The sequence below is a fragment of the Protopterus annectens genome, chromosome 15.part0 (assembly GCF_019279795.1).
Source record: "Protopterus annectens isolate FY-2018-M chromosome 15.part0, PAN1.0, whole genome shotgun sequence".
NCBI classification, from domain to species: domain Eukaryota; kingdom Metazoa; phylum Chordata; order Ceratodontiformes; family Protopteridae; genus Protopterus; species Protopterus annectens.
The window spans coordinates 428240401-428263945 of record NC_056749.1 but is presented as its reverse complement, the minus strand read 5'-3'; the positions used below and the strand labels follow the sequence as shown (position 1 = coordinate 428263945).

At 44.6% G+C, this 23545-nt stretch overlaps 1 protein-coding gene across 1 annotated transcript in view; it reads left to right on the top strand.

Moving 5' to 3' along the window:
- MTM1 (myotubularin 1) overlaps positions 1-23545 on the top strand; it is a 1351953-nt gene that overhangs the window by 1102437 nt on the left and 225971 nt on the right. The gene's annotated exons all lie outside the window — the stretch shown is intronic.

The window sequence follows — 23545 nt, the reverse complement described above, 5'->3', positions numbered from 1 at the left end:
TCGAACCATGCCTAAAAAACTGACGCTCAGACCGCATGGTCAGGCCTCTATGCCTAAAAAACAGATGATAAGAATGGCTGAAGACCTTATTACTTTAAACAGGGGATGCCAGCCTTCCCCCTCTGAGAGACCTAGGACTAAGTTTGTTTATGATACTTCCGACAAGGATTCTGAATTTTCTGTTTCCTCTGATGACCAGGATTTATCCTTATCTACCTATGAGGATTCTGATGCTGAGGACTCTATTCCCTCTGCCCCCCCCCCCCCACCAGAGGATTTCTCTTTTGGTGAAACCTTGCATACTCTCAGGGAGCATTTTAGTTGGGAAGGTCAGGATTTCTCGGATACTAAAAAGAGGCTTAGGGATTTCTTACTCCTGCCCCAGCACAGGCCTTTAGCCATACCTCCTGTATTAGACATTGTTGATGGTGCATTTGCAGAATCTAGCTTGGCCCCTGACTCTTTACCTCCTGGTCCCAGGAAACCTGATAGATATTACAGGGTCCCTGACCCTCGCAAATTCCTTTTCAGAAATCCTACTGTGGCTCCTGAGACCATTTCACAGGGGCCTGAGGGCATTAAAGCTACTACTGCCAAAAATCCTACCCCCTCTGATAGAGACTCCAGGGCGCTGGATAGATGGAGTAAGAAGGTATACACTTCTGCATCTTTGGCAATTAGGGCCTTAAACTGCCAGTTTCATATGTTGAAGTATCAGCAGCATATTATTGGTTTGCTTAAACAGAAAATGATGTTTCCTGATTGTGCTGAAAATAAGGATTTACAGTATTTATTGCATTCAGCTGAACAGGTTGGAAAACATACTTTGCAATGTGGTTTTGACTCTCTAGAGGCATCTTGCAGGGCTGCTGTAACTGGGTCTGTACTTAGAAGGCATGCTTGCCTTAAGGAGCAATCTCTACCAGATCATGTTAAAGCAAAATTACTGGATGGTCCCCTAAACCAGGACCGCCTGTTTGGCAACAAGGCAGAAGAAGTTCTTAAAAAGATGGAAGAAAAAGCTAGATCTATGCTAACTGTTGGTTTTTTTTACAAGTACAACCTCCAAGATTTAGTAGGCATTGGCCTTCCAAGAATTGGTCCTTTCCTGCCTCTTCCAGACCTTCTCAGTCCAAACCCAGATCCAGCAGAGCTCCCAGGCTGCAGTCCCAGGGTACACACAGGACTAAGCAGTGGGGGGCCTCCGCTTCCAAATCTGGGAGTAATAAGACTCTCCCCTATGGTAATCTTTCTCAATGACTTCTTTTTAAAATTTCCAAGCGCTTATCAACTGACTGTCCCTTTGGGGGGGAAAGATTGCTCATCATGCAAAGAACTGGAAACTCATTACTCAGGACAAATGAGTTTTAAATATAGTGTCCCAGGGATACAGATTTCACTTCCACACGTTGCCAACCCCAAGCAAGTGGCCAGACCTACCCCCAAATCAGTGGGCAGAGGCCCAAAAACAAGTACTTTCTCTCTTAAGCATGGGGACTATTTAGTTGGTACCAGAAGAGGAAAAGGGACAAGGTTTCTACTCGAGACTTTTCCTGGTACCTAGAAAAGACAATTCATGGCATCCTATCCTGGACCTGTCTACCCAAAACACCTTTTTGGAGATTCCAAAATTCAAGATGCTGACTCTTCACCAGTTGCTTCCTTTGCTAGGTAAAGATACCTGTTTGGCAACACTAGATTTAAAAGAAGCATACCTGCACATCCCAATCAGGGAATCTTGCAGAAGATACCTACGCTTCAAAGCAGGCTATACACGCACTATCTGTTCTCTGCATTGCCCTTTGGCTTATCTACTGCACCCAGGGTATTCACAAAGTGCCTAGCTCCAGTTATTGCATTTTGCAGGCAAAGAAATATTCAAAGATACCCATACCTGGACGATTGTCTAATTCAGGCAGAAAGCCAGGACATACTTTTGAATAATCTGGCCTTTGTACAAAGGGTTCTAACGTGTCTGGGGTACACCATAAACAAAAAGAAATCACACCTGGTACCCTGTCAACAAATTATATTCCTGGGAGCAAGCTTGAATACAACTTCCCAGATGGCTTTCCTCACGCCAGAGAAACAAATTCATTTGACAGCCTACTTCAAACAAATGACTACAAAAATCCTGCTATCTGCAAGACAAATACTGCAAGCCTTGGGGTTCACGACCTCATGCATTCTTCTAATTCCATATGCAAGACTGCATATGAGGAAACTAGTATCTAAAATATATAAGTGGTATCTAAAAAGCCTATGTTGTCAACATTCTCAGGATCTAGAAGCAATGATTCCTATCATACCTTGCCTACGCCTAGAGTTCATTTGGTGGGCAGAGGCCTGCCACCAAAACAAGGGACTACTTTCACACCACCCCCTGCCGCCCAAAGCCTAACAACAGACTATGCATGGTGGGGGCTCAACTGGCAGGGAAGTGCATTCAGGGCAAATGGAACCCAAGTCAAATGCGCATGCATATCAATCAAAAAGAAATGTTAGCTGTACAGAATGCTCTGACACCCTTCAAGGACCACATTCTTCCAGGACAACTAATGGTAAAGACGGACAACACCACTGTTATGTGGTACATAAACAAGCAGGGGGGTACACATTCTTACCCCCTCTGCAGACTAGCCATGACATTGTGGAATACAGCCTTGAGCTACCAAGTGCACCTACAAGCTCAATTCCTGCCAGGAAAATTAAATACACTGGCAGACGGACTAAGCAGAAACCTCATTGACCCACACGAGTGGAAACTGGAACCAAGGATTTTCAACATGTTGACAAGCAAATGGGGGAACCCAGATATAGACCTGTTTGCCTCTCCCCAGAACTACCAATTGGAAACATTTTGCACAAGGACTCCCCACAAACAAGCCTGGAAAGTGGATGCTCTGTCCAGCAGCTGGAAAAACCTGTCAGTCTATGCCTTACCCCCTCTGCCTCTGCTCTCCAAAGTACTACTAAAAATCAAACAGGACAAACCAAGGGTGATTTTGATTGCTCCAGACTGGCCACGCCAACACTGGTACCCCCTTCTGCGCAGTGTGTCACGGTTATCCCCATGGCACCTGCCTCAGACTCCTTCCCTGTTGTCTCAGCAGGAGAACCAGATTCTGCACCCTCAGCTTTTAACACTGAACCTAACAGCCTGGCTAATTACCTAATCTCTCCTGTACCATCCCTCAGTAAACCAGTGATGGATATCATTTTAGAGGCAAGGAGGCCACACTTCAGCCATTTCAGCTCATTATAACACAGAACCTCCCCTCTTCTCTCATCCACTGCTCAAGCAGTTCCTCAGAGGGGCAAACAATTTGAGACCACCCAGGAGAGCTCCAACCCCAGCCTGGGACCTTAACTTTGTTTTGGGGAAACTCACTCTACCTCCTTTCGAGCCCGCTGCTACTGCAGACTTAAAATTTCTTTCCTGGAAAACAGCTTTCCTTTTAGCAATCACTTCAGCAAGACGGGTATCTGAATTACAGGCCCTTATGGCAGTGGAGCCTTTCATTATCTTTCATGCGGACAGGGTGTCCCTCAGAACCAATCCATCCTTCATGCCCAAGGTGGTATCCAGTGTGGCTCTTAATCAGTCCATTCATTTGCCAACCTTCTTTCCCAGTCCACAGAACAAAGGGGAATGGATACTGCATTCCTTAGATGTGCACAGACAACTTAGATTCTACTTGGACAGGACTAAACCTCAAAGGAAATCTGAATAACTGCTGGTGGCATTTACTGCAGGGGCAGAGGGGAAGGCTATTTCAAAGCAAACCATTTCTAAATGGATAGGCCATTGCATTCATTTCTGCTATAAGAACCATGAAAAACCTATCTCACAGGGGATTATCAGACCTCACTCCACCAGGGCTGCATCTACCTCTACAGCCTTTCTCAGAGGAGTCCCTACCCAGGGACATCCTAGAAGCTGCTACCTGAAGTTCTGTACATACTTTCACCAAGCATTATCATTTGCCAATTTTCTCTAAATCCAGAGCTGGCTTTGCCACTGCAGTCTTCCAGGGCCAAGTAGCTGGTCGTAATGCTATCTAAATTCCTCCTCCCAACCATAGCTTTGGGAATCTACCCAAATGTAATGACTGCAACAGTGAAACATGAAGAACATAGTACAGTTGTGTACACTTACCATAAATGTAGATGTTCGAGTGTATTCACTGTTGCAGTCCTGGTTACCCTCCCTCCAGCCCCCTAACTTCTTTTGGCTATACCTCTTCTTTCCTTTACTATGCTTAAAAGCTTTTTGATGTATTGGCTTTTTTGTTGGAGGTATATCATTGTATTTTTATATTTAATTGCTTCCCATTAGGAGAGCACCTGACATTTGGGACAAGAAAAACTGATGTAATGGCATCGGCTGCGAGTTTTATACCCCTGACGACCTGACGTCATGGAATAAGGGACAGCAACCGATGCAGGACCCAAGACTTTGTTAATCGGGCCAGCTGAGGGCTACCTGCAAGCAGATAACCCAAATGTAATGACTGCAACAGTGAATACATTCGAACATCTACATTTATGGTAAGTGTACACAACTGTACTTTTGCTTGCCAGAAATGCTTTTTTCATCATCACTGTGTTGGTTGGCTTGCTTCCAGAACACAGATAAGTACCTCATAGGGGATTTTCTTGTCTGTATTGTACTTCGGCATAAATCTCAAGTCTGATAGTAATTCTGATTTTGCATTTCTTATTAAAGTAAATAATTGCTTTGTATATGGGAAACAGATTCACACAAGGACGTCCATTCTCTTTGTTTGCTCTAACTCAGCCTGGAGTACATGGACACATGTCTACACTGTGCTAGTTTCACCACAAGAACAGTCGGAAGGAGAGTGCAGAGTCTCTCCATGAGTTCATTGCAAAAAAGGGGGCATGTGCCTGGTTACAGGCTGCTCTGGCATCAGTGAAGACCTCCAAGAACCTTCCACATAAGAATAAGCACCCCAAGAAAAAAGCATGAAAAAAAATCTTTGTAACTGAGGACATCCTGCTGAATGTCTCCAGTCTTTGTAGGTCCAGCAACTTCAGATGCAGTGAGGTGCTTTCACAGTCCACATCTTTGGAGTCAGTCTCAGCTGAGGCCTCTGGCATGACTGTTGTGCAGGCCAGCAAGCGATATTCTTCTCGTATGTAGTCCTTAATAGCAAATTCGGCCACTCTTTCCAATGCAACACATCCTTGTTGTTAAAGGCTCACATCCTTATTACTAAAGGGGAGGGGGGTGACCCCATGGACTTTATTAGTTATTTTCAAGGAGTTACCCAGGAACTGGATAGAGGTCTGTGTTGCCAGCCCACAGCCCAGAACCCCCAGGGTTGTTCTGTCTGATGCTGTGAGGCACAAAGTGCTGAAGACTAAACCATTGCCAGCCAGCTTGCCTTAACCTTTGTTAGGCATTGCTCAGGCCCTTCCACTTCCCACGCTTCTTCCCAACAACATTTCAACTGGCTCAGAATTTCATGATTTCTCTGTAGTCTAAACAGTCAATTCTGTAAATACATCAGGTGTCTCGATCCCCCTCAAAAAAGAGAAGGGTGGAACCCTGCTGTAGAGGATTCTAATACCCCTGATTCTAAAGCAGATGAGCTGGCTTGTATGGGACAGATCCGTTATGCTGCCCTTATCCATTTGACACTGAGGACAGCCTATCCTTTGTATCTCCAGCAGAGGAGTTCTCCTTCAGGGGACACCCATCATAAGATGGAGGAGTTTCAGTGGGAATCAGTCCCAGCTCCAATATAGATCTTTCACTTGGTGTTGCCCCATTACAGATATGCAGAAGAGTATCTGTACCAGTGCATCTATGGAGCTGTGCCACCTTGCCTACACTTCCAGATACCCTGAGTTTTTTTTACAGGCTCAAGGACTCTCATAAATTTCTGTATAGTAACTCTGTAGCTGATCTAGCTGTGGTGTCCATGGATTCCAGTATGGGGTCTGTCTCCGCTCCATCCAAGAATCTTATTCCTAGTGAGGAGAGTAAGATACTCAGCAGATTGGGAAAAGGTTTATACCGCTTATGCCGTGTCCTTCAAATCCTTGAACATCCAAAATAGCACTCTTCACTTTCAGCAATGTCTTTTCAGCAGTATCTCTGGAGAAGGCAAGGGCTAAGGCAGAAGGGATCCCAGATTAGGATCTGAAACAGGAGATGCCTGAATTATGTGACCTGTCTGCACAGGTTGTCAAGCACAAAATATGTTGATATCATACTGTTAATCCATCAAGCAATGGCAGCAGATACAGGATCTTTGATTTGGACACAGGTTTCCCTGAGGGCTCAACCTTTGCTAAACCATGTAAAGACAGAGCTCCTTAACATTCCATTAGATGAAGTACTCCCCCTTTAGACACATTGCTGATGGTGACTTAGAGAGACTGGAGAAAAATGGCAAACCATAGGATTTGTAAAGCAGTTTGTTCAAGCCCTTGCACTGCAATTTAACATGAACTACCCAAGTAAATATTGGCCTTCTAGCCTAAGCAATGGAAGGCTAAGTAAGGTATAGAGAAAAAAAATGGAAAATTCAGGAAAAATGGTAAGCAAAAACCTAAAGACAAGCCTTAGTACCAACAGAGCTGTTGACTCCCTGTAAGAACAATGTCTAAACAAGTTATTTTGCAAGTGAGCAAGTGCAACGGCCCAAAAAATGCAAAAAGACAAAAAAAAAAAATGGCCAGCACAGAAAATTAAGAGAATAAGTAGTATATAATTTATTGAAAAAACACGAAGAAGGCGTTTAGCCGAAACCGGTATGTTTTTTCAATAAATTATATAATACTTATTCTCTCAATTTTTTGTGCTGTCCATTTTTTGGTTTTTCCCTGTAAGAACAGTCATGACATGGCAAAACTGCTCCCCCACTCCTTTCTTAATTTTACCTCAAACCAACTCTGCCAGCTTCGCTCCTTCAGAGCGTGTTTGGGGGTTGCTTAGTCATCTTTGTTCCATACTGGCAAACTACTCATGACGAGCGTTTCCTAAACATTCTACAGCAAGGTTATATACTTCAGTTTCAGAAAGTTCCAAAGTGCATGGGAATTTCCCCAGCTACTCAGTCTGGTGCCTGCTGAGCTGTAAGATATGGAAGGAGTACCCAGAGGACAGAAAATATGCTATTACTGCAGACTGTTCCTGGTACAAAAAAAAAGTGTATGAAGACCCATTCTGAGCTTACCTGAATTTGTAACAGTTCCAAAGTTCAGAATTTTAATGCTCCAAAGTCATCTCCCTTTGTTATCTTCTCAAGCCTTTTGGTCACACCAATCCTGAAGAATGCTTATCTTTCTCCAAATCTCCAAGTTTCTAAGGTTTGCAGTTGGGTGGGGGGTGGAGGACTACAAGTTCACTTCCTTGCTGTTTGCTTTCTTCACTGCACCCATTGTCTATACCAAATGCCTGGCTCCAGTAGCGGATTTCATCAGTTCAGAGGACATACAATTTTAGCCTTGTTTGGACAATTGTCTCATTCAAGCAGATTCTATTCAGGGGATGTGCAAGGCATGCAAGGCTCCAAACTTTATCTTGAATTGCTTCATCAGTCTTAAAAATTTCAGTCTTACACCCACAGAGTCTGTTTTCCTTGGAGAAGGGGTTACTTTTAGACACAAACCTGCAGAGAAAGTCTCCTTTTCAGAGGATAAGGTTTCATTTCTGACATTTTAGCTTCAGAATATTCTTACTTTTAGACACAAACCTGCAGAGAAAGTCTCCTTATCAGAGGATAAGGTTTCATTTCTGACATTTTAGCTTCAGAATATTCTTTGCCAAGGGGGCAGTATCAACCAAGGAGTTTCACAGAGCGCTGGGCTGTATGGCCTCTTGCATATTGATGGTTCCAGCAGCCCCCTTACACTTGAAAAAGATGCACAAACAGGTGGTGTCAGAACACCCAACCACAGTTTACCAAGACTTGCATCCTGCCTTACATCAGGAAGGAGAGTGCATGATACATGGTGCATAGGACAGTTCCAGCTCAATCTGACATTGCCATTCAGAGCAGCTTAACCCATTATGGCCCTCACAGTGGGCTCCTTCGGTCCAATATGGGGATTCATTTGAATGCACTTCAAGTTCAGTGGACTTAAGTCAAACATGAGGAAAAAACATGTAATGTGATGGGAAGTATGGAAGTTCTTCTGCCACTAAAAGCCTTTAGCCAGATTTTACAAAAAACAGGGTCCTCCAGATGCTGACAGACAACACTAATATACAGACTTGTGGTACAAGCATTACTTTCACAGCAGTCAACTTCCTTTCCCATAAAAAAAGATATAAGCAGACAGAGTTTGCAGTTCTCTAACAGACCCTCAAGAATGGATATTGAATAGAAAAATCTTTCTTGATCCGATCATGACATGAGCTGTGCCAGAAATAGACCTTTTTGCATCGTCTCCAAACAGGCATCTATAGATGGTCTTTTGTAGAACAGCAACTCCAGTAGCCTGGAGGATAGACATATTCTCCATCAAATGGATAAGTCCATTTTCTCACATTTTCTGACCTATACCCTTGATCTCTAGTGTATTTAAAAAAGGAGGGGGTCAGAATTCATTCTAGTAGCCCCCTTTGATCAATTTAATACTGTTTTTCCCTCCTACACAACACAGTAAAGGAGAAGTGGAAAGTGTTGCTACAGTAGGTGCACCTTCAGACACGGAACAAAGCATCCATTCTTTATCCTATCCATTTTCATGAAGTCAGACAGCCTGGATGATTACACAACATTAATCCCAGGTAGGCACATGTATTCTGAAGATGTGCTAAATATTATGAGGGGGGGCTAGAAAACCAAACTCAAGAAAATCATACCGAGCAAAGTAGAAAATGTTCTTCCTCTGATGCCTATTCAGAGAACAAACCCAGTTAAGGCACGTGTGGCAGTAGGTGTGGATTATATGACAGACCTTTACAAAATTAGTCTATTTATTCTGCGCCTGTCAGGACACTAGAAACAGATGGAGTGATCACCTCAGTGCCCTTTTCCTTGGCAGTGACACTACTTGCAAGAACAAGTTTCTCCCCTATTCCATAAATCCTTGCTCCAAGTAAAAGGATTCCAGATCTCATTGCCACCATTGCAGCTATGACATTTCTTGCGTCATCAGGATAATATGTTCATTAAATTGGTCAGTGCTGCAGTAGCCTTAGCTATATGGGTTATATCCTGCCAAGCATACCAAATAAAAGCCAGCAAAGGTACAAAAACAAACTATAAACTCCAACCAAATACCCTTGACAGGAAAATACAGCAGTCAGTTGTTCTTTGATGCAAAAATCCAAGTTTAATTCACACAAGCAGCTTCCAAGGTTTAAAATCAAAGCACATAAAGGCAGAAAAACACCCTTCACCATCTCAACGTTTTCATCTAGTTAAAACAGACGTCATCAGATGCAGACTCATACCAAACTGCACATATTTATATCAATTAATATTTAAATTATCCAATCAGCAGCCCTGAATAAATAAATGTGATCAAAAAAGCTTAAAACTCATACCTTATCATTTGTAAAATAAAATGTTAAAAACACACTTAAAAGACTTGAACATTTTCATTCCAAATGTTAATAAAACTGTATATCAATAAATAATCCTGCCAAGCATGTAACAGCCAGAAAGCTTCCAAAGCTGTCAGGCAGCTTGAGTTGAGCTGACTAAAGGACGAGTGTGGTTGCCAAGCCCATCAGAGCTTTACTGCCAATGAGAGTACACTCCTCCGAAGCTTTCGAGGGTTGAAGTTAGCTTGTGATCTGCCTTTGCTGGGCAGATAAGTTCCCCTTGGGGGAAGATCTTCCATTTAATAATTTTCTGTCTGATGATGTCAATTATCATTCATTCCTCAGTAGTTTGGTTTGGATCCAACTCTGCCATTACTATAGCTCATGGTAATCATGAAGCTCCCTAGCTTTTCCCTTACCCATAATGTCCCAATCCCTAACATACCTCGGATATTGTTGGCCACTTTCACGAAATAGATGTGGTCATCTAAGATCTCAAGTGTTTTTTCAAGATAAGTGTTTCTTTCTTGCCTCATAGTACTACTTTTTTCCATCTTTATATTTCTTACACTTGGTGTATTTATTGAACATACCATTGTTGGTATTCTAGTTTGTTTTTTTCTCTTTATTTCTATTTAATTTTTTAAACAGCTTTAGTGTAGTCTTGCATACATTTGTTGGTACTTTTTACTCCCTTCCCTTTTATTTATTAAAAAAAAACTCTTTTTCTTTCTGCATTTCAGGGTTTTAAAAAATGCCAGAAATGTGGCCATAAGCTTCCCCTCTCAGACACACATAATTTGTATGTGTACTGCCTGGGCTCAGACCACTTGAACATAGACTGATTGATATGTAAGAACTTTAATCCGTAAGCTATATCAGATTGCACAAACAAACCGATTTTAAAAGGTTTGTTACCTTCACATTTTCAGAAGCAATTACTGGGGCTCAACCTCCCTCAAAACTATATGTAAGGAGACTTCTAGAAAGTCCCAGAGATCTTCTATGCTGTCATCAACAGAACCTCCCAAAAAGAAGAACAAGAGAGATCCGAAGGCTTCCGTCTCAAAGCCAGTTTTGAGATCTCCAAAAACTTCTTCAGATCTGAGGCTTCTCCAAAGAACTCATTATTCACCAAGTATTGACCCAGTACTGTCTATGGTCCCATCCCCGTTTATGGAAAGACGGCATTCAAAATCTCCTTCTTTAGCCTCCTCAAGTTCTTCCAGGAGTCTGATCAAAGCCAATGTGGATAGGAAGCTGCAGAGATTTCTCTCGGTGCAGATACAGATGGTTGTTGTTCTGGCTCTTACCCCTTCGGGTCAGGAAGCCTTGGTTTGCTCCACCCATCCACTATTGGCTCCTTGTCCAATCAGGCCGTCCGTTTCAGATCCCCCGAATCAGAGTTTGCCAAGGCTTTATAGGTATGATCCCAAGGATATTTTTATCCTCAGCTTTGAGGACTTCTCTGAGCACTCAATCTCTGGCGAGTTCGGAGCTGGATGACTCATGGAGCAGTAGCATCTCTGCCAGATCTGAAGTGTTGGAGTTGACTCTGAAGTTGTCAATGCCATCTCTGCCCCTCAGAGCCTTGGCATTGGACAGCTCAGCTCTGACCTCTACCTCAGGTGTAATGTCTTCGGACAGATGAGGCAGAAGCGTGGCTTCTCAGCTTTGTCAGCTTCCATCTCCCTGGACGTTTTGCTTTTGAGATGGTGGAGAGATTTTTCTCTGCTTCAGCAGGACAGACCATCTCTTCCCCCCTTGGATATCTCTTTAGGATTTCATGTATCTCTGCACCTTGAGCCTCAGCATTCATCTCCACAGAGATAGCCAGCCCACACTCTCCAGGCTACCCAGCCAAGGTATCCCTATGTCTTCTGATACTGCTCCAGAGCATCCCACTAAAGAAGTACTTCAGATGAGAAAGTGCAAAAGGAGGCACTTAGATTCCTCACAGGAATCTAGCAGTGATGATACCAATTTTGACGAAGGGGAAGGATCCCCAAGATAACCACCCAAAGATGTCTCATTTGGAGACATCCTAGAAATCATTAAACAAAGGGGTGGTTGGTCCTCTGACAATCTTTCTCTGGAGGAATTGGTATTCCTAGAGACATTTGGATCTGGCCCATCTACCTCCTGGGTAACTATGCCTGCTGATGAGCTCATGGACTTGATCTCTAAATGGGTGTAGAAGGAGCCTGACTCACTTGAGACTGCAGGGATTCCGGGTGTTTCCAGATCTACATGACTGGCTCATTACTGCCCTGACCAGGCATTTACTCATAAGAGCATAAGATCAGGTACTCCATACTTGCTGCTTTCTGGGAATTACCATAGATTACAGCAAATCTCAGTTAGAACCGTCTCAGATGCTGGAGTTTATAGGAACAGTTTTCAAAATGGTATTAGTAACAGCTTCTCCCCCTCTTGTAAGAGTACAGGCTATCAGATTCCAGGTCAAGAAGTTAATTCACAGTACAACAATTTCAGCATGATTGATTCTACAAGCTATAGGATCAGTGTCAGAGGCCACAATTTTAGTTCCTCTGTTGAAGTTCTACATGAAGATTCTTCTACGGATGCTAGCAACTCGACAGTTAATTCTTTATCAGTACATGTCAGTCTAAATAAAAATCACTCAAGCATGCAAAAGGTAACTTTGGTAGTGGATTCAATCAGATCAGGTTCTTCAAGGTCATCCTTTCATTCTTCCTCAGCCCAAGGCCATAGTGACCATGGATGCATCTCAGATGTTTTTGAGTGGGGTTGCTTTCCTTATTATTTAAATTCCCCGATGTATTTAAAAAATACTGTTATTTAATTGATAATCTGCTGTACACCAACAAGAACAAAACTTAGGATGTAATGTGATCCTATCTCGCCTACATTCATTACTGACGGGCTCGGAGCCGTGAGTCGGCTCCGACTCGGCCACTATAACTAGCACGAAGTCTCTCGTTGGCTGGGCTAACCCTGTATCCCAGGATGCATCACGCCCAAACCCCCAGATCTCGTTTGCCGCTCCTAAAGTAACGACGTGGTCTCGACTTGGCTGTGGCTAAGTACCCTCTCTTTTGTTTTTGAACTTATAGCTTCGAGTTTATTATACCAAAAAAGCTATTCTAATAGCTACGTTGTCTGTTGTATCCATTGTTGTGACTGATTGCGTTTGTTGTTGGTAACCCTTCTGTTTGGCGGGCTAGGCCCGTTTAAGTTAGAGGGCCTTTGCCCTATCTTGTGTTGTTACAGTTCGGGCGTTTAAGTTAGAGCCCTTTCCTCCCTCCCTACCTTGTGTTGCTGAGTGTGCTTCATGTGATTATTGTGTAAATTCGAAATATTGTTGCTGCTTGTGGATTGTGTTCCTTATGTCGGTAAAGGAACCAAAAGAACATAAGCCATCTGGCGTTAAAAAATGCGCTAAATGTGCATACAAGATGTCACTGACTGATGGCCACACCATCTATGTATATTGTCTCGGTGCCATACACTTGCAGGAATCCTGCAGTGTGTGTCATGCTTTCTCTGCCAGGGTTTTACAGGAGAGAAAAAAATAAACTTATCCTCAAGGGTTTGATTAAACCCTCCTTTGCGGAAACTTTGGCGTCCTCTCTTCCCTCTGAGAAATCCAGGTCCAAGTCTAAAATAAAGTCTCCGGCTCCGACTAGTTCTCCGGAGAAAAGGTCTAAAACTACATCTCCTTCCTCGGCTCCACTGGTCTCGGAGCCTCAGGAAGCACAGTCCAAGGCTATGTCTCCTTCCTCGGCTCCACTGGTCTCAGAGCCGCAGGAAGTATTGTCTGTTGCGGGGTCAGCTTCTTCGACTCCACGGTCGTCGGCGCCGAAGGAGGTTGCGGTGGTTCTCGAGCCTGCTTCGGCTCTGATCCTTTTGGAGCCGATTCGGAGCCGTTCCCCCCAGTCTTGTCTCGGTTCCGACAGAGAAGGTTTCTCGACCCCCGTCTGTCTCCTCCAAGTCCTCCAGGCTCTCGGATTCGGATGTCGATAGGTTGGTCCAGAGACTCCTCCAGTCGCCAGTGTTAACTAAATTATTTTCGGCTCCAGCCCAGTCGGCTCCGGAGCCAGCTACTATATCGGTTCCGTTTCTTCCTCCTCCGACAACCTCGGTGTCATCAGAGCCGGAGTCTGCCGAATCGAGTGAAGTCCCTGGGTCGGCTCCAAAACCTCCTGCTAGTCTTTCGGATCCGACATCGGCTCCAACCTTTTCCATTCCTTCTGCAGGTTTTGGTACTCGGGTGTCCTCAGTCGAACCCGAAGGGGATACATTGGGGCTTCAGACTGCAGCTCCGAGTCTTCCCCTTGGTGCTTCGGCTAGGGGTACCCCGACTCCGGTCATGGTCTCGGAGGCAGGTTTTTTGTCCGATTCTGGTGGACCTGCCTTCGAGGCTATGAGGAGCTCGCTGGCCAAGTCCATAGTGACTTCACCTGAATCAGCAACTCCTTCCCTAGATGCTACGACTAGAGCTTCTGGTGCCCCCCTATCTTTGGACAGCGGGGCCCCTAGGCCTGAGGATACCTCCATGTGTGGTCCCTTACTTTCTGAGGGCCCTTCAGAGTCTGTGCCTGAAGAGCCACCCAGGAAGAAGTTGTGTAAGAGGAAGCACGTAGACTCCCCAGATGAGTCTGTCACCTTGGACACCGACCTCGATGATGCAGAAGGGTCCCCGGAGTCGTTCTCTGATGATGTCTCGTTCTCTGATATCCTGGAGATCTTGAGACAGCGGGGCGACTGGCCATCCAAAAACCCTTCTGAGGAGGAGTCGGTCTTCCTCAAGGCCTTCGGAGCCCAGCCTTCCGCCTCCTGGGTGTCTCCACCCTTCGATGAATTATTGGATCTTATTTGTCGAAGGGTGTGGGAACACCCTGACTCTGTGGAGCCAGTTCCTAGCTGCCCCAATAAGTTCTTATCTGCTGGAAAAGAATTTTTGACCAAGGGAGTACCTGTGGATGCTAAGGTGGTGGCGTCTGCCACCCAGCAGGACGTGGCAGAGGCTTCTACTTCCATCCATCCTCCTAATAAGGAGTCTAGGAGTATGGATAGGTATGGGAAGCGTTCCCTGTCTTCAGTGACCTTTACATTGCAGTCGCTGAATTACTTGTGTCATTTTACGCGGCTCCAAAGGGATCTCATAAAGGAGTTGGGAGATACCTTGTCTGGTAACTTGCCTGAGGCGTTGGCCCAGTCTGTTAACGCCCAGCTGTCTACCCTTTCTTCCATCGTCAACTCGTCCATGAGACTCATATCTTATGCAGCCGAGGGGGCGGGTAGAGCAGCGAGTTCAGGCGTAGCCCTTAGGAGGCAAGCTTGGATGCACTTGTGTCATTCTGCGGAGGCTTTCAAGTCTTCTTTCATGGACGCTCCATTCGACGGGTCCTCCCTTTTTGGACCCAAAGTGAAAGACACCCTCACTAGATGTGAGCAGGAGGGTAAGACTTTGTCTGCCATTGGGGCCCGTTTTTCGCTTCCCACTAGACCTTATCCCAAGGCTCAGAGGGGAGGGAAAATGTGGTTCAGAAAGTCTCAAAAGTCTTCCCTTGCCCATCAGAGTGACCCTCCCTCCAGGGGCAGAGGAGGGGGGAATTTTAATGGAAGGCGTCGCCCTAGAGGCGGTGGAGGCCCTCGCAATACAGGAGACCACGAGTCCTTTCGTGGTTCCTCCTACCAACATCCCTGAGGGATTATCTGACTGTGCGTCTCCGGAGCCAGTCGGGGGTCATTTTTCGGAGCATCTTCAGGCCTGGGAGCCCATCACTCAGGATCGATGGGTGCTTCGTATCATCACCGGAAGTTACACCATTCCCTTTTTTTGCCCCCCCATCAAGAAAAATCCCGGACGTTCCACCCAATCAATGGGATCAGGCAGCAATAGAGGTTTCAAAGCTGCTAGAAAAAGGAGTCATCCAACCAGTCCCCGTAGACCCCATCGGATTAGGAACTTACTCAAGGTTATTTTTGGTGCCAAAAAGAACAGGGAACTTGAGACCCATTCTGGATCTCAGCCGTCTAAACTGCTTTGTAAAGAAGTCCAAGTTCCGAATGGTCACTTTGCAATCCATTTTCCCATTGCTGGAAAAAGGAGTATGGATGTGCTCCCTCGATCTCAAGGATGCCTATTATCACATCAAGATAAACAAGGCTTCCAGGAATCATTTACGCTTCCGGCTGGGAGCCAGTCATTTTCAATTCTGGGCCCTGCCCTTTGGTCTCACCACAGGCCCCAGGGTGTTCACCAAGTGTCTGGCAGTGGTGACAGCTCACCTGAGAAGTCTGGGATTCCAGGTGTTTCCTTATCTAGACGACTGGCTCCTCACTGCCCCCACCAGGCATCTACTTGTTCAAGCCATGAGAGCTACTGTCAAATTGGGCCATCTTCTAGGGATTTCATTCAACTGGGCAAAGTCTGTATTGCTGCCATCACAGCGTGTTGCCTTTATCGGCGCAGAGCTAGACTGTGTAGAGATGAGAGCTTTTCTACCGACAGAGAGAATAAAAGTGTTACAGGCCCAAGTCCTGGCTTTACTACCCCAGGGAAAAGCCCAAGCCAGGATGGTTCTTCAGTTGTTGGGATCAATGGCGGCTACCATTCTCTTAGTTCAGCTAGCTAGGTTACACATGCGAATACTTCAGTGTCTCCTTTCGGCCCAGTGGTCATATCAGGAACGCCCCTTGTCCCATCCGATTCTCATCACGGAGAGATGCCGGCAGGATCTGCGTTGGTGGCTTCTCTCTTCCAATCTAGATCAAGGGAGACCCTTGAGCGTCCCCTATTGCCACAGTAACCACGGACGCCTCCCAGATAGGGTGGGGGGGGCATTATCTGGGCAAAACGGTCCAAGGTACGTGGCAAGACCACGAGGTTCACTTGCATATCAATTTTCTAGAGATGAGAGCGGTCCTTCTAGCATTGCAGGCACTTCACAGCTCTCTTCCCAGGGGAACTATTGCGATTCTTTCCGACAATATGTCGGTTGTCTGGTATCTGAACAAGCAGGGAGGAACCAAGACCTACCCCCTTTGCAGGGAGGCCATGAGAGTGTGGAATTGGGCGATCGCTTCCCAGCGCTTTCTAGTGGCAACGCACATTCCGGGGAAGTCCAATGTTATAGCAGACAGGCTGAGCAGAGCTATTCTGATGCCTCACGAGTGGTCCCTGAAAGACAGAGTGACTGCTCAGATCTTCTCCAAGTGGGGCCTTCCCTGCTGCGACCTCTTTGCCAGCCCCCTGAATGCAAAGTGCAGCAATTTTTTCACTCTGATCCCCCCACAGGGGGAGTCACCCAGGGATGCTCTAGTCCACAATTGGCCATCAGGTCTGCTCTACGCCTTCCCGCCGGTCCCTCTTCTACCAAGAGTGATTCAGAAGGCTACCTGCTTGGGAAGCAAGATGATTTTGATCGCACCACACTGGCCCCGTCAAGTTTGGTTCCCCTTCCTTCGGAAGTATGCGGTGGATGGTCCTTGGATTCTGAACCCAGCTCCAGACCTACTGACTCATCAGTCAGGACAGCTCCATCCATCCCTACGAACACTCAAGCTTGCTGCCTGGCTCCTCCACTTCCGACCTTAGTCAGACAGCATATCTTTACCCTGGAAGTAGTACATATTCTGTCTTCCTCCCACAAGTCTTCTACTAGGAAAATATACACTAGTAAATGGAAGAGATTTGCAATTTGGGCTCAGCAATGTGATCTTGATCCCCTTACAGCCCCGGTGTCGGCGGTGTTAGATTTCTTAGCTACACTCTTTAGACAGGGCTCGGCTGCCTCCACTATAAAGGTTCAGTTGGCAGCAATCTCCAATTATCATGTTGTACATGAGCCTTCTCTCATGGGTCATAAGCTGTGTAAAGCCTTTCTGAAAGGAGCCTGGTTGCTTCATCCTCCGGTTTCGCAACCCATCTTGCCATGGGGTTTAGATGTGGTGCTCAGAGCTTTGACGTCTTCTCCCTTTGAGCCGGCAGCCTCCTGCGAATTGAAATTTCTGTCATGGAAGACTGCCTTCTTGGTAGCCATAACTTCAGCCAGAAGAGTATCGGAGCTTCAAGCCCTTTCTGTTAAACCTCCTTATTTAATTTTTCATAAGGACAGAGTACCTCTGAGACTTAATCCTTCTTTTCTCCCTAAGGTTTCTTCTGCCCTTTGTCTCCACCAGTCTATTGAGCTTCCGGTCTTTTTTCCAAGGTTTTCCAACAAAGCGGAATACAGATTTCACCATTTGGATGTGCATAGACAACTGAGGTTTTATTTAAATAGGACACAACAGGAGAGGAAATCAGATCAGTTGTTTGTGTCCTTTTCGGACAATAGAATTGGCAGATCTGTAACTAAGGGCACCATAGCTAAGTGGATTAGAGACTGCATCTCATTTATTTATGCATTAGCGGGTAAGGATCTTCCCTTTCCAGTTAAGGCGCATTCTACCAGGGCTATGTCAACTTCAGTGGCCTTTCACGCTAGACTATCCATAGATGAGATATGTGCAGCGGCTACTTGGACTTCTCCACATACCTTTATTTCTCATTACAAACTGGACGTGGCCTCTAGAGGTCGGGCTTCCTTTGATTCCACAGTGCTCAGGAGTGTTTTCCAGTGAGCTTCCCAGGATTTAGGTGCTAGGGATGCTGTCCTGTCAGTAATGAATGTAGGCGAGATAGGATCACATTACATCTTTTAGTTATGTACTTACCATACCGATAGATGTATGTGATCCATTTCACCTACATTCTTACTTATCCACCCTCCTTCCTCCTACCTGTTGGACTTGGAGGAAACTTGTATTCTGATTCCTCTGAGGATATTATTTTTTCTCTCCTCTTACATATATATCCCTGTGGTGTGGTGTATGTGGGAAAATCATATTGGGGCAAACAAGATCTGGGGGTTTGGGCGTGATGCATCCTGGGATACAGGGTTAGCCCAGCCAATGAGAGACTTCGTGCTAGTTATAGTGGCCGAGTCGGAGCCGACTCTCGGCTCCAAGCCTGTCAGTAATGAATGTAGGCGAGATGGATCACATACATCTATCGTTATGGTAAGTACATAACTAAAAGTTTCTATATAAAAAATACCAGTCACACATAATCTAAATTATGATGTCCTTACTGATGTTTGTTATAAGACCCATAGCAGACCAGAATTTAAATTTTTCACCCAGTCAGATTTTATTTCCTGATTTCCGATATACAGTTTCTCTGTCTCGAGAGCTTTATGGTTACCACAAGCGATAGTAATGGCCGAGTTGGATCCGAAGGTCGGATCTAAACCCAACTGTTGAAGAATGAAACTGGACAACACAGATGGAACATTACGGTGAGTACATAACATCTTTTTATTATTGATGCTTTCCTCTTCAGGAAAAATATTTTAAAGGAAGGACTTTGTGTTTTAACAGAGTGTACTTTTAAATGAGGCATTCTTTTTATCCTGCCAGTTTAAAAGTTCTTTAATGGAACTGAAAGCCATCATATCTGTGGAGGAATTGTGTTTATTTTACTTTGTGGGTCTGGTAAAGTGTTTTAAAGTGCTTTTTATTGTGTTTGTCTGTGAAAAAGTGCCTTAAAGACTTTTTGTTTTTACTGTCATTTGCTGCTTGTTTTCCCTGAGAAAGAGTCACCAGGCTAGCAGTTTGCATCAGATGCAGGTGGGTGACTCTGCTGTGGCCATTAGTTGTACCTCAAGCCACTCATCTTTTACCCCAGTTCCCTCCGGTGTAGCACCTACAGCCTCTGTGGACAATGTTTCTTTGATGTCAACTAGACACCACATTTCAAAGAGCCTTTCTTCCACAGGGGAAAAAAATGTATATATATATATATATATATATATATGTATGTATATATATATATATATATATATATATATATATATATATATATATATATATATATATCATTATCTATTTTTAGGGCTTTCCACTTAGACCTTGGTCACTGCTAGGGAATACCTGAGGATTTTAGATCTCATAGCTTCTGTGATTCTCATGCTACCCCTGACAAGACAACACATGAGAAAGATATACAGTGGTATCTGAACTGCCTTTGGTCGATGCGCCAACAATGCTTGTCTTTTCAGATCCCAGTGCTGGGGTTTGTCAGAAAAGAAATTAATTGGTATAGACAACAGATGTAGCTAAATCCAGATCTCCCCTTCTGCCTCCCTGTTCCAAAGCAGTCCAGATGCCTCAAACTTTGCTTGGGAAGTAGTTTTAGGGGGATAAAAGTGAAAGGTGCATGAGACACCAAGGGCAGACACAAGCACGTAAATATAAAAGAACTTGCCCTAATCAAGGCACTCAACTCTCTGAGTCATCTTTGGTCCCCGTGTCTTCTTCAGACAATATCACAGTCAGTGTGGTAGATCAACATGCAAGGGGGAAACAGATCATACTCCTTCTGTAGACTAGCCATGTTAACATGGGATATAGCTTCACAGCACAGTCTCTCACTACAGGCATGCTGCATTCTGTGAGATCAAATTTGTGTGGCAAACGAGCTGAGCAGGACAAGGACAAACCCTCACAAATAGAAACTAGATCAGGGAGTCTTCCAACATTTGATCATTCTGTTGGGAGTTCCTCAAGTAACCCTTTGCCACCTCTCTTTACAGTCAGCTATCAAGATTCTGCTCCAGGATTCCATGCAAGAAGACCTAGAAGACAGATCCCTTTTCTTTTCTTTTCCTTGGATGGGAATGTTCTAGGTCACTTTTGAAGATTCAGAAGGAATCCCCCAAGATCATTTGGATAACAGTAACATTACACAGTAGGATTGGACACCCTTTCTAAGGCCCTTATAGTAACTGATAAGTAGGGGTTAGTGGCAGTGGAAACTACCTTGTAGTCTAGGCAGAAGGGGGCATAGCTAGTAAACCTGTGCCAGCCTTCCCCAGGTGTGTGTGTGTGTGTGTGTGTGTGTGTGTGTGTGTGTGTGTGTGTGTGTGTGTGTGTGCGTGTGTTTTGTATATAAATCAAATCTCAAAGTATGTGTGTGTCAGCTACTTGGGCAGGGACACAAAGCACTGGTTGGACAGAGAGGGTGCTTGAGGTCTTGGCTTGGCCCCTCAGCTGAGATCTTAACCCTATAGCTGTGTCAGTGGGGAGTCTTATTGGGGATCTGGTGAAAGAGGCAGAAACCAGCCCCAGACTGACGGTGGTCTCTGTGCTCTTAAGGGAAATTGCACTTTACTATATGTGTACTTGTCATCCTCCCAATGTGTACATCCCCTAGCTGTTGCCAGTGGTGAGGATTGAGGCTCTTTGATTACTGGGCCAGTGCATGGGCATCACACCCCATACCATACCTGTCAAAAGAATTAACTTGTCTTGGAGGGTCTTCTTCGCTCCAAAGGCTAGTGAGTAAAGGCAAGGAAGGATTCCTAGACAAAGACAAGAATTTGTCCAAGACTGCCCACCCCCCCCCCAAAAAAAAAAGAAAAGCAAGAAAAAAAGGGCTGAAGAACCTGACTTCTTGATATTGAAGAAAGTGTCCCTGGCTAAAGTACATAGGACCTTCATTTCTCATTCTCATTCATGACTATTGTCAGTATTTACCATGGCCAGGTCTTTTTCCCCTCCCCAGCAGGAGTCCTCTAGTACAACTGACTCATCCCTGAGAAGAAAAGCTGGGAGCTTCTTCTTGGATCATGAGCTTATGAGATTTCATACCTTCAGTCCTGTGTCAGCTTTTTCCCTACATTTCTACAAGCCCCCTTTGAAGCCAGACACTCTTGGATTGGGAACACATAATGCTGGCCTTTATAAAGGCTTGGCTTCATTATAGTATCATCTCAGCCCCACAGTCTCTAGAGAGGCTCAAGAAGAGACCCTCAGTACTTTTTCTGCTATTTCTCCTTCGGCCCCTGTTTCTCTACCAGTTGTGCTCAAATCCGCACCAAAGTCTGCACCACTTCCATTGATGTTAGCAGATACGTTTTCTTCCATTCAGCCCTGAATTTGTGCTCTGAGTTCAACCCCTTTGTGCCAAAATTTGTTGATGTAACTTCGGCTCCAGAGCCTTCAGTTTCAGTGTCCCCTTGATGATATTGGTATCAGTGTGCTCACTACTTGGAACTTCGAGTCCAAATGCTCAGCTGGCTTGTCAATGCAGGAGTGACCAGAATTAGGTTCTTAATAAGAGCAGGTGCAGGCTGCACGAATTCTGCCCCAGTGTTGGCTCCTTTGACTGTTCATCATTGATGTTTCCTCAAGACAGAGAACCTCATAAGCCCACATTGCTGAGATCAGTGATTCCTTCTTCCCAGGACAGTTCAGATGACTCTGTTGCAAGCCTCCTAAGGAAGAGGCAGTGCAAGACACAGTATCTGGACTCCTCTTCAGAGTCCTCCTCCTCAGATTTTAATAAAGGGAAGGTTCCCCTAAAACTCCTCCTGAAGACATCACATTTGGTGAGATCCTGGAAATGACGAGACGTAGTTGAAGAGAGAAGAAATTAATCGCTGTTCCTGTGGTCCACCATTAGTCATCTATTACCCCCACTGTGCTTTGAGTAAGTAGGTTAGGTAGTAAAACTGTGAATGGAAAAGTCATTCATTCAGTGAGGGAGTTAATGGTCAGTATAGATTAAGAAGCCAGAAGAAGTTATGGTGAGGGGGATATGAATTACTGAGAGGCATCTGTATTTCAGATGGCTGTTAAATCCACTGTGATCCAAACTCTTGAAATGCTACAGAACATCCAGATCACTGACATTAAGAAGTCATCTCAGTTTTTTTCAGAATGTAAAGAATTCTCTGCGTTTAGTTTTTCTGTTTGTGCACAGAGTAAAGTTCATTCACAATTGCATTGTTTTTTTTTTTTTTTTTTGGGCCTCATCACAACCAAATGTGTATTGAAAGAGCTTGGTTTTGTAGCCACTACAGGAATGTCATTGTCATTTGCAAATCTTCCCATAAGAGTCACCCATTGAGCCCAACAGGTGTTGTGGAACTAGCACAGTTGTTATCTGAATGTCTCACCCCACAGGCACAGTGGAACTAACATATGGATGCTTTTGCAGACCTAGTTCTCATTACATCAAGTCTTTAGATAAAGTGGGTTAGATATCTAGGGTTTCAAAATCTTTAGTAGGGTTGCTCCTTTCTGCCAGTGCAAGTGACCCAAAAGTCACCATCTTCACTTCCATTATTGGATGGGAAGCCTAACTCTGTCAGATCCAATTACAGTAAAATTTTCCCTGGAGGAGATATCCCCTTACATAAATATCAGAGAACTGAGAGCAGATTGTCCTTCCCTTTCAGGCAAAAGGCAACAGTCTGAGGGCAGACAGCATGGTGGTGATATTTTATACCAACGTGCTTGGAACTGCATGGGCAGAGAGACCATATTACTGTAAGACTGAATAGTGTTTTACTCCACTGGTTGCTAGTGGACTATCTTATCCACTTCTAGCCTGAAATTTACAAGTGTGAAATATTCAGCTTGCTTCTAAGAGAGACTTTCACCTCTTAGAGTGTCTCTGAGAGTGATGTCATCACCCAACCTACAAATGCCAAATTGCCAAGCTTTTTCTGCCCCAAGCCAAATCTTAGGATTAGTTCCACAATACCATGTCCCTATATTGGAAAAGGTTTGTCTTTGCTTTCACCCCATTTCCTCTAGCACAGAGGGTTCTCTTCAAGGTTTATTTAGACTGACTAATAATAACTGTCATAGCAATTTATTTTTGTTCTCTGATTAATGTGGTTTGACCTTTACCAGCCATTGTTCATATGACAAGGGTAGCCGTGTAAATCCCTGTTTGAGATACCGCTGAACAATTGGAGATCCCAGAATGCAAAATATCTGCTCAAATTTCCCACTTTTACCACTGTAAAATGCAACCACCTGATCCATGTATTCTACAAAATGGAAACATTTCACTTTGTGAATCTCTTCCAAATGACTGGAACCATGCTGTTGTAGAACTAATAATGCCGCACACTCTGCTGACCCTGTCTAGTGCTGGACATAAGATTTTCCAGTATTGTGGTGTATCTT